The sequence below is a fragment of the Patiria miniata genome, unplaced genomic scaffold (genome assembly GCF_015706575.1).
Source record: "Patiria miniata isolate m_02_andy unplaced genomic scaffold, ASM1570657v1 HiC_scaffold_1, whole genome shotgun sequence".
Classification (NCBI taxonomy): Eukaryota; Metazoa; Echinodermata; class Asteroidea; order Valvatida; family Asterinidae; genus Patiria; species Patiria miniata.
Genome location: NW_024037047.1, coordinates 37,921,090 through 37,936,267, shown reverse-complemented (window position 1 = coordinate 37,936,267; position 15,178 = coordinate 37,921,090). Strand labels below are relative to the sequence as shown.

Here is a 15,178-nt window from a genome sequence, read left to right as displayed (position 1 = left end):
AGCTCAACCCACAGCCACCCAGGCTAATTTCCCCTTACAACAAAAGGTCTAGCTTGCTAATTATTACTCTAAAGTCTCACCATCCGCCCTTGACTTGCACGCCGCGTTGCCCACACTATCTCTACGTCTACACACGAGGTTTACTCGGATTCGGAGCTCAACGCTAAGTGTCCACTAATCGATGTTCACACAACGGCGTCTTTAGACGGACTGCCTAAAATCTCTGACTACGCGCTATACCCTACGCACGACGTCGGGGAACCAGGCGAGCCATGGTAAACTCGCACCAGTCCACCGGCTGTTTCGCCACAATACGATGTATGTGCGTACATATATGTACAACGTACGTGCATGTCATATGCACATCGTGGAAGTCCTGTGCATGTTTTAAAGCTCTCTACCGCAACTTGCGCAAGGGTATTTTTAGCCGACGTCGCGTCAACTGTGTGTACACCGAAACAGCTAAAAACTTAAGAAAAGGTACAGCAAGGTTTTGATTTTCTCAGATGGCCGGCAGTGGTGTAGTGAGATCCAATGCTCGACTCTTCACCGGTGCTCTTTTCAGTGTCTCAGGAAGGTCGTATCCTCTCAAAAATAAAGAAGGGTGAAGTTCATCAGGATATTGCTGGCCGTATTTAAAGTGGTTGCTGCAGACTGTAGTCGATGATTTTACTTTGAAATCCTGCCGTTAGGTCAGTTGAGTCCAGAGAGGGAAGTGTTTCTTATCCCTGCATGAGTGAAATCTGAGTGTGTTTACATGCTCTTTGATGACATCTATCAAGAGAAGAAGAAACGTAAGATAGAGATATTTATTGTTTGATGACGGAGAAAAAAAACCCACATAAGACTTCGCAATTATTTTTATGAGTAAAACAATGGAGTAGGCTAGCTAGCTAAGCCTACTACAGTACTAGCTGACTAGGACAAATATGTACATGTGTACATGTTTATTTTTTTCACATTTTCGTGAACAGAATATAAACAATCATGAAATTGTCTGTAAAAGTCACACATCGTTCGCTGACAGAAGTAACAATTAAACCATTATAAAAGCCACATATTTGTCCGATAAGAAAAGAGTCATAAAAGGGAGCTTTTGAGGGGCACAGAAACTTAAATGCATTGGCCGACACAATCATGACAGTGCAGAGTGTCCCGTGTTTCCCCGGTCGCGTGCCGGTCGTCGGCACATCGCGATTGCGTCGGGTCGGAACTGCGCGCTACTACTTTTTGTCGTGAGAACATTTTTTTTCTGTACATCAAAGTAAAGTAAAAATTCAAAGTAAAAATTTCGTTGCTCATTTTACTCATGAGTAGATGAGCAATGACTCACGAGTAAATGAGCAATGAAACTGAGTAGATGAGCAGTGACTCGTGAGTAGATGAGCAGTGACTCACGAGTAAATGAGCAATGAATTGAGCAGATGAGCAATGGAAATGAGAAGATGAGCAGAAAGTAGTTACTCACGAGTAAATGAGCAATGAATTGAGCAGATGAGCAGTGACTTATATATTAAACGTTTTTATCCGTTTCTTACCATTCGGAGCTTAACCTTCAAAACTGCAACATGAATGTTATTTCTGCAGTCAAACCTTATGCTTGTCACATGTGTGACAAAAGCTTCGGACGGAGATATAACCTACAGAGGCATGCAGACAATGTACATGCTGTAGATGATTCTGAAACAGATGAAGTTGAGGAGGATCATTCTGAACCTGATTGGCAAAGCCGTAGATTTGAAGATCTATATATAATATGGAAAACTATGAAGCTGAATCTACGTATGATGAAGACGAAGATCTTGAGGACGATGATTCGGAATCCGAAACGGAGGTGGAAGATGACGAATTATCTGATGAAGACGAGTCTAGTTCTGATTTGGAAGACAACACCGCATATCGAGACTGGTTGAAAGAGTCCATAGAAGCCACCCAGGAGATGTGGAGTGACAAAATTTAATATGAAAAGTACATTAACGAGGATATGAGTAAAGATCAGGCCAAGGAAAAGGCCAACAGGAAGACCATGTGGGCAGTCGAGCGAATCTTTTTCAACAAATACAAGGATTTTTTACCTATATCTGAAAGACAGTGGCACTCATCAAGAAATTGTGGAAGATATCGAACGAAAATTGATTACGGGCATGAAATTGAACACTGCTCTGAACAGAATTATGCCTAGATACCGTAACACTTTTGACGGATTGTTCCAACAAGATGAGGATGAAGAAAACGATGAAGACAGTGATGATTAAAGACTAGTAGTTTCAAAAAGATTACTCATTTTTTAAAATAATCTAGCAGTGTCTTATAGGAAAAAAATAGTATTTGAAATAGTCTCCCCTTATCACTCTTATACAGTTATTCCTTATGGCTTAGAAGAAGAGCATGCCCATGCATGAAGATTTAAACTTGTGTGGGTTCTATATACGATGTGGCTTTAAATAGACAGTGTATTGTAAACCGGTATATGTCAGGTACAAAAGACAATATTATTAGAAACAGGTCTGAAATTATAAAATGGGCAGTTTATGATGACTGCATAATATTAGTGCACGTATATAAAGTTATATGCATGATAATGATAAATAAATTCTCAAATAATCCTTGAAAATCATCAGTGTGAAATGTTTTCCTTTTATTTATCTTAATACCCATTCCTTATTATTTGCTTTATCTGTTGACTACCTGGCCCCATACGTCATCCCTCATCAACAGTACAACGCTCCACGTGCACTAAACCGACCAGCAAATAAGTGCAATGACATCATAATTAAGCGATGGCCCCCGAATCCATTCATGGCTTGGATATGTTCACAATGCAGGTTGTTATTGAAGCGATTATATAACGGTGACGATAATCCTTTTATCAGCTTCCCATGACTGAGTCGTCAACTCAGCGGTCAGATTCTTCATAATTCAATACTCTGCTCAAAATTGTTCCTCGGTACCGCTAAATCTCAAGCTCAGCATTGACGCACAGCGAGGCATATACAAGTACATGTATCTAACGTTCTCTTAGCAATGCGGCCACAAACAACGATTCCATACGGGGAGATTTTAAAAACACCGCGGACAATGCACATGACCGGACTTGTCCGGTTGTTTGTCATCATTCGATGAGTCAGCACTATGACGTCACTGGATTCCCCCATTCGAGTACAAAGGCTATTATGATAGAGTGGAAACAGGCACGAGTATGATATGCGGCTTGAAAAATCCCTTCAATTCAGATGTATATAGGGCTTTTTACTGTACTATACGTAAATTTATGTTATGTATTTGTCCCTATGTACATCGTATTGTTTTCACTGCTGTGATACGTATAATATTCGATACCGTAATAATGGTACGCGCCTTTATTATTTAAATTTACGCAAGCCCCTCCGCCCGTCACACTCCCCCGTGGTGAATGGTAGATTCCCGTTGCTCATTTTATGCTAATGAGGGTCACGTGGGGGCCAAATCCGGACTTCTGATTGGTCGAGAGCCCGTCAAAAATGGGGAAAATATCCTGGTTAGACGGGCTTCACTACTGATATCACCTGGGCGGTGTCATTTTTACTTCCCGGATGCGCAGCACAATCGGCCAATGATGTGGTCCAATTTGATCATGAACATTTATGAGGTGTAGTGATACATATTATGACTTGTGCGTGACAAGAAGTTGCCAGTCAAGTTGATCAAAAGTCAAACAGTCTGAATGTTATGGTCTGGAATACTTACAATTCAAATAATGTGGATTAGCAAGACACTGGACGAACTCAAGCTCCACTTGGAATCTGTTTTTTTCGGCATCTAGGCCCTCTAGTTTAAACAAAAAAGACAGAAGTTTTTTTGTTAGTTTAGTAGTTCACAATGACATCATGGGGGATGTCTTGGATGTCTACACGCCCATGCTTAGGAACTGTTGACACCACCTAATAATGTAGTGCACTTGGATTGTTTACAAGCGGCACCTTGCTTGAGCAAAATTGTTTCCCAAATTCCATGGAAATGAAATTTCTGCAAGTTTGAAATATCCCTGTTCCTAATTCTAGCTTCTGCTGACAATTATCAAATATTCTTTTTAAATCCACTGTGAACCATTTTAGGTTCATGACATGGGGAGGCTCCAGTGTTCGACCGTGAGTGCTCAATTGTACTCACTCACTCTTAAGCCAGCAAAATTCTCCAAAGTTTTTGATGTGGCCAAAAAAGGTCCTCAGTATTTCACCAACCCAGAAGACTCAAGTCAATCTTTAAAGGAGACTTTTCTTCAATATTTTTCACAATCTATTTTCTTGAATTGCATGTTTTGAATACCTTAAGTTTGAGGCTCTCATACACCACCAGTGGCGTAGCCAGGAATTTTTCAGTGGGGGGGGGGGGGGGGGGGGGGGGGGGGGGGGGGGGGGGGCTGGAACATTTCATGGGGGGGGGGCGTCATGTAGGGGTATCAATCGCTTCTCAAAAGTGGGGGGGGGGGAGACCATACCTTGATCAGAACTGATGCGAGCGCGAAGCCCTTACGGCGTGGGGGTTCGGGGCCCGCTTTAATAAGGGCCCCCAAAAAATTGGATTCTAGATGTTCTGTGGTGTGATCTGAAGCAATTTCTTACCACTTTCTTCCATGCTTTAACTTATATTTTCTTAGCAAAAGATAATTATTTGAACATCGTTTTCGAGGTTGGAGTCATTGAATCAGCTATCGGTATTCTGAGCTATAGGTGTAGGGTTCGGGGCCCGCTTAAGGGCCCCGAAAAAAATTGGATTCTCGATGCTCTGTGGTGTGATCTGAGGCAATTTCTTACCACTTTAACCAATATTTATCTTAGCACAAAAGATAATAATGTAAACATAATTTTCGAGGTTTTCTCAGCTAAAGGCAAAAGAAATTTTGTTGAACAGTGTTTTCGAGGTTGGAGTCATTGAATCAGCTACCAGAATTCTGAAAAATTTTGGATTCTAAATGCTCTGTGGTGCTATCTGATACAATTTCTGACCACTTTAACCAATATTTTCTAAGGAAAGATACATTGTAGTAGTACATAATAGGGCCCTGTAAATGAGACACGAGTTCAAAAATCTGGGGGGGGGGGACATTTGATATTGTGTCCCCCACCCTTCAAAAAGCAAAACTTTATTGTGTCCCCCACCCTTCAAAACGTGGGGGGGGGGGGGAACCAGTCCCCCTGTCCCCCCAGGATTGACGCCTATGGCGTCTTGTAGATCAATGATAATTTTTTTAGAAACTCAAAATCTCAGGGGGGGGGGCGACTGGGGGGGGGGGGCGACAAGGTTTAATGGGGCCCCCCTCTGTCGCCCCCCCCCCCCCCCCCCCCCCCCCGGCTACGCCACTGATTTCAAGGAATTTTAATTGGTCTATTATTATTATTTAGCTTATATGAATGGAGGAAAAAGTTTGTGCGTGGCCGATTCGCGTGATATCGCTGACTGAAACTGTGTGACCCACGGACCACCTGTCTACAATACGTGTTCCGTGGTGTGAGCGAGCAGTGCAGTGGGTGTTAATACGCATTTTAGATTATCATTATGCGCTATGGGCCTATGTCACGCCGGTTGTCAGCTTACTGGTCCGCGGTCGCCGGTCGAAGGGTCGTTTCTCAGTGGTCATCATGTGGATCATTCGCGACTATTTAGATTTAGATCAATGATAATTTTTTTAGAAACTCAAAATCTAAGTGGGGGGGGGGGGGGGCGACTGGGGGGGGGGCGACAAGGTAATTTGTTAAAGATTGGGGCAAAGCATTCTGCCACCTTACAAAAAACTCCATATTGATAAAACAAAAAGAAAAAGGCAAACAGATACTTGAATCATATGCTTATGAACTTTCTGGCCGGAAAAACTAACAATTTCAAATGTCCCGCATTGCGCATTTGTCGGCCATCTCCCACAATGCATGCATTGCACTAGAAAAAATTATTTCTCCATGGCAAACTCTTGGTGGCGCACTGCATTGTGAATCGCCCGAATTAAAAGCTCGATGCTGATTGGATGATAACAAAAACTTTTTCTAGGTTTTTCTATCAGCCAATCAACATCAGGCTTTCATTGTGTCAGGCTTTCATGCGTACTGGGAGAACTACAACGTGCAGGTCTCACGTCTCTGACGGCAAAAAGAGGTAGGAAAGTCACATTTTCTTTGAAAGTGCATTTCAAATTACAACAAACATGAGCTAACCTAAGAAAAAAAAATGCTTTAGCAATCACACCCAGGCTACACTGCGGCGGCACAAGTGATTTAACAGATGGTCATGTTGACCAGTGATTGTGCGTACAATAGCCTGGTCTGCCCCACGCGAAAACACGCTACGCTTTATCGGTCAGCGGCAAAGTGCGACATTCTCGTCAAGCACTACACTTTTAACTTTCGAAGATAACGAAAGAAATACTTTTGATTCTCGATATGAAAAGATTCCCATAATGGAAAGATTTCCATATACGAAGTTCACTCAACACTCTGTGTACAAACCCTATGAGAGTGGACTGAAAAATTGTAAGTGTTTTCTAAGAAAATGCTTGTATTTTCTCACTGCTCAAATTGACTTTGATGACATGAAATTGCTATCTGGGGGCTTGTTAGTCAATACAGAGGAAAATTAGTGAACTTCGCATATGCCCCCATAATTTCCAATTTCATTTGCACACTTTTGCGTATCAAAAATTTCAACATAAAATTTCACAAAAATTAGACATCTGAAAAAGGCAGCACTTTTAGATTAGCTTATAAAAAGGGTGAGTATGCTTCTAAAGCAAAAAAAACCTACAAACTAAGCCTAAATGTGAAAATCAAAATTTGACAAAGTTCGACACGTTTTTGTACATGTGGAAGTGTGGCCTTTATTTACGGAGGTAAATTGGCCACATTTAGGCCTATGGGGCTAGCCCGTGGTGAGCGTTCGCGTAATACGCGAAGCATTTTGCCCACAGACACAATAGCAAATGTTGTTACAACTCGACTCGGGACAAGTCGACCGTTGAGACAGCTTGACTTAATGGAAATGTATACACGTGGAGCGGAAAAAGTTGCATGGCAGGACCAATCCCGGGTGCGGCACGGGCATATACTCGATGCACAGAGGGCGCTCCAATCCGGTGGCCGTCGCGTCGGGCCGGCGCGCCCTGCCCGCGAGGACCGGGCCCGGCCCAGCACGCAGGTACGGCAAGTGGGCGCACAGGCCCAGCACAAACGATGTCACCGTGCACGGTACGGCCACGTTGACCGACTGGGGATGAGATAAGTGGGCGCACAGGGCTGGCAAAAACGATGTCACCGACTCACCGTGCATGGTACGGACAAGTTGACCGGCAAATGGGCGCACAGGCCCGGCAAAAACGATGCCACCTTGCACAGTACGGCCAAGTTGACCGGGGTTGCGCGCACAGGCCCGGAAAAAAACGAACGATGTGCACGGACAACATGCTGCGCTATATCAGCTCTGTTATATGCAACCAAAAAAACCCCAAAACTTTTGTGTCATCACTCCCAGACGGCGATCAGCCGCCGTCAAAATCCCCGGTACTATCCCCAAAACTAGGCCCCAAAACATGCAAGGCGACTTGTCTCAACGGTCGGCTTGTCTTTCCATTTATCGCACATATGGTCGAGTTGTCTCAACGGTCGAGTTGTCTCAACGGTCGACTTGTCCCGAGTCGAGTTGTCTCAACGGTCGACTTGTCTGACCCCTGAATGGAGTGGACCTGTATTGTTGTGCCGGCAAGGTGCCGAGTTGGCAAGGTGCAGAAGTAATCGGTTTAATACCGACTCAAGCTCGTCCCCAGTGCTTACTTTATTTCCAACGTTGTTTAAATAGTAAACCCTGTATAGGAAACTTCCTTCCTGCATCCTGATTCGATACCGCAATTGGCTAGAAATGGATTTATATCGTGTACTTGGTGTTGTTATTCACAACGTGCAGGACGTGTTTTCGCGATCATTCGTCCACGCCTTCTCGAAAATATTCATTTCCTTTCCAGTTTGTTAATATTAATGTGGCGATTCATAATAATTTGAAAATCATCAAAACGTATTTTGTCACCCCGTGCTTAGGCACGCCATACTTTTTGGATGCAAATGTATACATTGCGTGGCAAATGTATACATTGGGGCCTATATGACACAGCGCACAAAAGCCAGTGCATGCTGCAGATGTAGGGAGATAACGTTGTTTTGGCGTACTATTATTGAAGTGCAAGACGATAACTTTTCTTTTGGCTGAGCCTGGCATAGCCAGACATACCTAGTCTGCGACGTGTAGACCAGTTCGAGGGCTTTCTCTCCAAGCTGTGAGCTGTGCTGTTTTGTGTATCCTTAAATAACGGAGGCCAAAGGCACTGGGGTAGGTTTATCTGTATAATTTATTATTTAATAATATTTATAAATCAGACCGATTACTTTGTTAGAAACTTAATTGTCACCTCACTTAATGTAATTTTTCAGGGTTTTTACTTCTACTGAAAGAAGTCTTGTCTTCTTCGGGATAATAAAGCTAGATAAGAGATAGATCTGAAGCTTGTCATTTGTCATGTCATCTGTTGAATAAAACAACGGCGAGGCCTGCCGACGAGTCGACCCTTGATATGTGGCTTTCCAGCTACTACAGAATGGCGACGAGGATGGGATGACATGCCGTTTTCCACTTCCAGACAAGACCCCTAGTGTCAAATTTAGTTCGAACTTATCATTATAGGGCGGTATCAAAGATTTGTTTATTATAAAATTTGTTTTTAAGAGTTTAAACAAACTTGCGATTATTTTTAGAAGCTTTAAGCTTTGTTCAAGTTTCAATTTCAGCCCGTCGTGCAAGTTGGCACATGGTTTGGAGCTACATGTAGAATATTAGGTCGTGTAATTTGTGTTTTTTTGGTCCCATTGATATTTTATTTACACGATTCACGTCGGTATTTATGGAAAATTAATGAAACACTGTAGTGATTGACTGGCGATTGTACATGTTTTTGTACACAATGAAGATGCCACACATGTGTTAGTCTTTTTAAATTATTGTACTGTTCTGTGTGACTTGAATCTCCTCACTTACTTACCGTATTGTCCTGACAATTTGATATTTGCACCATGGCCTTACCTGCAGATGTGTCTGATGCCATATTGCAATCGAACCAAGCTCTCGCAGACACTCTTGCAGGGGCATTTCAGAATTTAAAGTACCAGCGAGTCAGCACAGTACGACTGGTGAAATTTTGTGGGCCTCCCACTAGAGCTGGGGATCAGACCATACATGAGTGGTTGGCCGATATCGGGACATATTGTAGGCAAGTTGGACTTGGAGATGGGGAAAAGTGAGTACTGCCTTAGATTACTTGAGCGGGATTGCCAAGGAAGAAGTGCTATGTACCCCTAACGAACAACGGGATGATTTCAATAAGCTTACCGCGCTGCTGAAAACCGGTTCGGTTCTCCAGAGTCCGTTCAATCCTTGACAAGAACCCTGTACGGCCGAATGCAGTTGCAAGGTGAAAGCCTTACAGATTACAGTCGTGTACTAATTCGGTTGCATGATCGGATCGAAGCCGCTGCAGTAAATGCGCAAGAGAAAAATGCACTTGCTCAGCTTCGAGAAAGCACCTTGAAAGAACAATTCATGAAAGATGTGGAGGATATCTCAGTCAAGCGAGAATTGCGAAAACTCTGTCATAGCCGGGCCGATATCTTGTTTTGTGAGCTGCGTGAGTTTGCGTTGGAATTATTTCCTACCACGGAACAGTCACACCCCAATAATTCGGCGCCTGATGACTCTGATGTTGCAACTGCAACTGCTTATAGGGCCGCCGCAGTACCCGATAGCAAAGCGCTTTCTGAAGTTCTAGAGAACCAAAAACAGCTTGTTACTTCTGTACAGCAATTAGTAGCGCAGCAGACCTCGATGAATGCAGACATAAAAGTCATTTGTGATGGTGTGAAGCACTTGCTAACTTCACAGCGGCCTAAAAAGCCTATGGTCAAATGCTCATTCTGCAACAGGCCGGGGCATACTGCTGAAAATTGCTACAAGCGAAAGCGAATCGAAAATACAAAGCCTGTAGAACATGCTGGCAAGAACGCAGAAGGCCATACCTCGGGAAACGTGGATCCTCCGTCGCAGAGGGCAGTGTAACGGAGGCTCACACCGTATTTTTGCCCACGGACTGTGTACCCGATATTTCAGTTGTTTCTAATTATGTTATTGAAAGGGATGAGCCACTGGCCGGGAGTGTCAATCTTTCCGCTTCCGAGATTCGTAAAAGGCTCCTCGGTAAATGCCCTACTGCAACTGTTATCGTGAATGAGGTCACCACAAAGTGTTTGCTTGACACAGGCGCTGAGGTCTCTTTACTGTCAAGCCAGTTTTATCAAAAACATGTAGCAAACACCTTGGGGAAATTACAGCCCGTGGGCAAGCTCATCAAACTGATGGGCGCCAATGATCTCGAAATCCCAGTAGAAGGTTACATAGAGACCTCATTAGAAGTTTTGGGCCAAAGTTTTAAGGCTACTTTCGTAGTTTCTAGAGAGACGGTAGCATCCGCTAACGTCTCCCAGAAAAACTATTGCCCCGTTATACTTGGCTGTAACATTTTGAGGCGAATTGCAGCCAATTCGAAGAGAATTGGGTCTGTTCAGCTAGATCCAGACTGGGATCTAGCACTCCGTTGGTTGCAAACCGCAGTATTGGTTGAGCAGACGTGTACACGTGTGAACGTGTTGTTGTGCCCCCGCAAACTGTGGATAGTGTCAAGTGTATTTTGAACGACCACGACTTAAATTCGTTGCATAACAAGGAGTTTTTTTAGTGAGCAGCATTCCCCTTTGCTTGTCTAACAATGGTAGTTTCCGAGAAGTAAAGTCGGGTAACGAAGATGGTTCATATGTCAGGTGCTTGAAGGTGTCGGACAAATTGACGGTGCAAATATTAACTTGTATATAGCAAATGCTAGTGCAGAGCCCTTGATTATCCCGGCGCTCACTCAGGTAGCAGTTTTATCTGCAATTAATACTGAGGAGCAGATTTTCCTTGAGCAGGATGGGGATGGGCTTCACGTGTCAGTGCACCGTGTTGTAGCCAGTGTTCGCGAAGAAAACGAACCGAATGACTCCATAGATAGCAATTTGCCTTGCAATGAGCATGAGTTAAAAGAGGATGCACTGACAGATAGCCAAAATAGGGAAACCTTTGTTTTTCCAGACGGCACCAATTTTGTCATGTCTCCTGGTCTTACCTTTAAACACTTAGCACCAGAAGACGCTATTAAGGCAGCGGAATTAATTAAAAATTATATCGATGTTTTCTCAGCCGGGCCCTTTGATTTGGGTTATTGTGACATCATCCCTCACAAAATACGGCTGAGCGATGATACTCCAGTGAACCTCCCTTATCGGAGAATATTACCTTCTAAGGTTGGAGAAGTGAAGACCCTGCTTCAGGATCTTCTAGATAGGGGCATAATACGTCGATCATCTAGTCCTTACGCGAGTACCATCGTTCTTGTGCGTAAGAAAAGTGGCCAACTCAGATTATGTATTGACTACAGTTGCTTAAACGCGAAGACAGCCAAAGATTCATTTCCATTGCCGAGGATAGACGAAACCCTAGAGGCTCTTGGTGGCGCTAAAGTATTTTCTTCTTTAGATATGGCCCATGGCTACTTCCAAGTAGCCATGGAAGAAGATTCTATTGATAAGACCGCGTTTAGGGTACCTTGGGGACTCTATGAATTTTTACGTCTTCCCCAGGGTCTCATCAACAGCCCAAGTACGTTTCAGAGAATAATGGAACACATTTTCGGAGATCTGAACCTGTCGGAGCTGATTCTCTATCTAGATGACCTGTTAGTCTACTCTGCCACATTTGACAGCCACATTGAGAGACTTGACAAAGTTTTCAGTCGTTTCAAACAATACGATCTCAAACTAAACGGGTCAAAGTGTCAGTTATTCAGAGATTCCGTGGTTCATTTGGGTCATGTCGTAGACTCTAACGGAGTGTCAGTAGATCCTGATAAAACCGAACGAGTGAGGTATTGGCCTACCCCAACAACTGCAAATCAACTGCGTTCCTTCCTTGGGTTAGCCTCGTACTACAGGCGTTGCAGAGCCTTTACACGCGCTCACCGGTAAAGCACAATCAAAAGCAGGGAAGGCCACAGCCCCATTCGTTTGGACAGAAGAGGCCGACGTAGCTTTCAATGTTTTGAAAGACGTACTGTGCACGGCCCCTGTCTTGGCATATCCGTGCTTTGATCGCGACTTTGTACTTGAGAAGGATGTTCTGCTAAGGGTTTAGGCGCGTGTCAGGCTGATGACAGTGGGAAACTTCACTCAGTCGCGTACGCGAGTCGAAGTCTACGCGGAGCAGAGACAAATTATGCCGATTTATCCAGTTTCAAGCTGGAATTACTCGCCTTGAAATGGGCAGTGTCAGAAAAATTTCGCGACTACCTGCTTGGTTACCACACAATCGTGTGGACTGACCATAACCCTCTGTCTCACCTACAAACGGCAAAACTTGGTGCTACTGAGCAGAGATGGATAGCCCAATTAGCACCTTTCGATCTTGAGATAAAATATAGATCCGGGAAGACAAATAAGTGTGCTGACGCCCTAAGCCGCTATCTTCATGTCGCCTCAGTAACCTGCGTTGAACTACTAAATTATGGACTCACCTGCGAGGGTTCACAAGTACCCATTGATGTGTCAGCTCAGAATGCGCCCGAAACGCATACCCAAAAGACAGAAGGCACATCACAGGAGACCGCCGGTTCTGCCCCTGCGGTGCTCCCCTCGTTCTCACATGAGGAGCTTGCCTTCCTTCAGAAAGAAGATCAGTCGTTACGAGTTGTGTGGGACAGTTGGTATAAAAAAATGCAAGCCTTGCCAAAATATGGATGATGTTAAACTCACTTCCGAAGTGCGTGGTTGGTTGAAAGAATGGCCACGAATAACAGAACACAATGGCGTTTTGTATAGGGAAACTGTTGATCCAGCTAGAGGGACTGTTTTCCAACTCCTTGTTCCGCAAAAACTCCGTAAGTTAGTTTTGGAAGCAGCCCACGACCATTGGGGCCACCAAGGCATAATCAGAACATTGGCGTTTCTTCAGCAGCGCTGTTATTGGCCGGGAATGACGAATTGTGTCCGAAATCACGTTCAGACGTGTTTTCGTTGTACGTTGACGAAAGTGCCAACGCCAACAATTCGTTCGCCAATGCGGCATTTGCTGGCGTTTCAACCTCTTGAACGCCTTGCTATCGATTTTGTCAAACTTGATGTCGGTAAGGGGAAGATTGAAAATGTTCTCGTACTTACTGATGCCTACACTAAATTCTCCCTAGCAATTCCATGTAGGGATCAAACAGCGCCTACAGTAGCTCGTGTCTTAACAAGTGTATCAAGAGATTCCGGTGCACTGTTTAACTTTTATTTTATATTGTTTAACTTACACTTTTATATCCATGGTTCATATACACTATATGATTTATGGGAACCAAAGTCGAAGCTTAAGTAAAGCTAGTTCACATTATTGATTACCTTTTCAGAAAACCGCTACACACATTCTGAGTTGAATAGCGTGTGACCAAACTTGTATTGTAAAGTTACTGCTGATTTAAACTTTTATTTCCAAAAAGGAAAAATATTGAATTATATCGTACCCACCATTAGTAGTTCTGTACAAAAACCTTTAACTTAATATGCTATATTTGTGCTTGACTATATGACACAGCGCGCAAAAGCCAGTGCATGCTGCAGATGCATGGAAATTACGCTGTTTTGGCGTACTATTGACACAGCGCACAAAAGCCAGTGCATGCTGCAGATGCAGGGAGATTACGCTGTTTTGGCGTACTATTATTGAAGTGCAAGACGATAACTTTTCTTTTGGCTGAGCCTGGCATAGCCAGACATACCTAGTCTGCGACGTGTAGACCAGTTCGAGGGCTTTCTCTCCAAGCTGTGAGCTGTGCTGTTTTGTGTATCCTTAAATAACGGAAGCCAAAGGCACTGGGGTAGGTTTATCTGTATAATTTATTATTTAATAATATTTATAAATCAGACCGATTACTTTGTTAGAAACTTAATTGTCACCTCACTTAATGTAATTTTTCAGGGTTTTTACTTCTACTGAAAGAAGTCTTGTCTTCTTCGGGATCATAAAGCTAGATAAGAGATAGATCTGAAGCTTGTCATTTGTCATGTCATCTGTTGAATAAAACAACGGCGAGGCCTGCCGACGAGTCGACCCTTGATATGTGGCTTTCCAGCTACTACAATAATATGAAATGTGATACTGCATGTTCTCTCGTTAAGATCGTAACAGTTTAATTAAAATAAAATCATGTTTTCGTAACTCACGCCATGCTTGCGCTGCGACGAATTGATTCTGTTTCTACCCCAGACACCGCATTCAAAAACAAACGCAAATGTAACGCACAGGCTGGCACTAGACTACTCCTAATTTGCATACTTGTTCAAAAATCTTGCACATGCAAATGATCCAATACCACTTACCAGGGTGAGAGAGCAGGTAGTGGTGGGCGCGTACTGCTCGACACCCTGGGGACGAGGTTGGTACGACTACGACTACGTGGCACTAGTACGATAATCCTTTCCTAGGGACGATGGACACACATCTATCGTCTCTCTTCTGGCCTTTTTCTTGCCTTATTTACAGAACCTTCATGATATAAGACTTGAAAGAGGTTTTACTATGCATTGATATAATAAAATCAAATAATTAACACCAATATCATGAATTATTTCGATACAATAAAAAGACAAACCTCCTGCCGAATGCGCTGAAGCTACCGAAGTCGCCATTGTTGCACGCAGTCTGGTTCCCTGACTATGCCGTGACGTTGTCACCGAGTCAGGGGGGGGGGGGGGGGGGGGTTTCGATCCAACTCGGACCCAAACCACTCGACAACCAACTCGGACCAACTACCAACTCGGACCCACTACCAACTCGGACCTACAACCAACTCGGACCCACTACCAACTCGGACCCATGCATGACCAACTCGGACCCATCGTTTACAATAATTCGACAGCGTTTTCAATCATTCGACAATATTATAAAGTTTGTCCACTTATCATCTGTTAATACAGTGATGCTGTTAAGTATAAATTTTCATTGTAGTTGTCAGGTAAAATATCTGTATGGCAGCAGTTTGTCGTTGTAA

The 15,178-nt window shown here is 43.6% G+C and overlaps 1 long non-coding RNA gene across 1 annotated transcript; it reads right to left on the bottom strand.

Annotated features, from left to right (window-relative positions):
- Positions 1 to 445: 445 nt before the first annotated feature.
- LOC119729898 lies at positions 446 to 14,845 on the bottom strand. The gene is made up of 3 exons (XR_005271302.1): positions 14,780 to 14,845; positions 3,727 to 3,807; positions 446 to 774 (listed from the first exon to the last, which is right to left on the bottom strand). It is a non-coding gene; the product is annotated as an uncharacterized LOC119729898 (long non-coding RNA).
- Between the last annotated feature and the right edge of the window lie 333 nt (positions 14,846 to 15,178).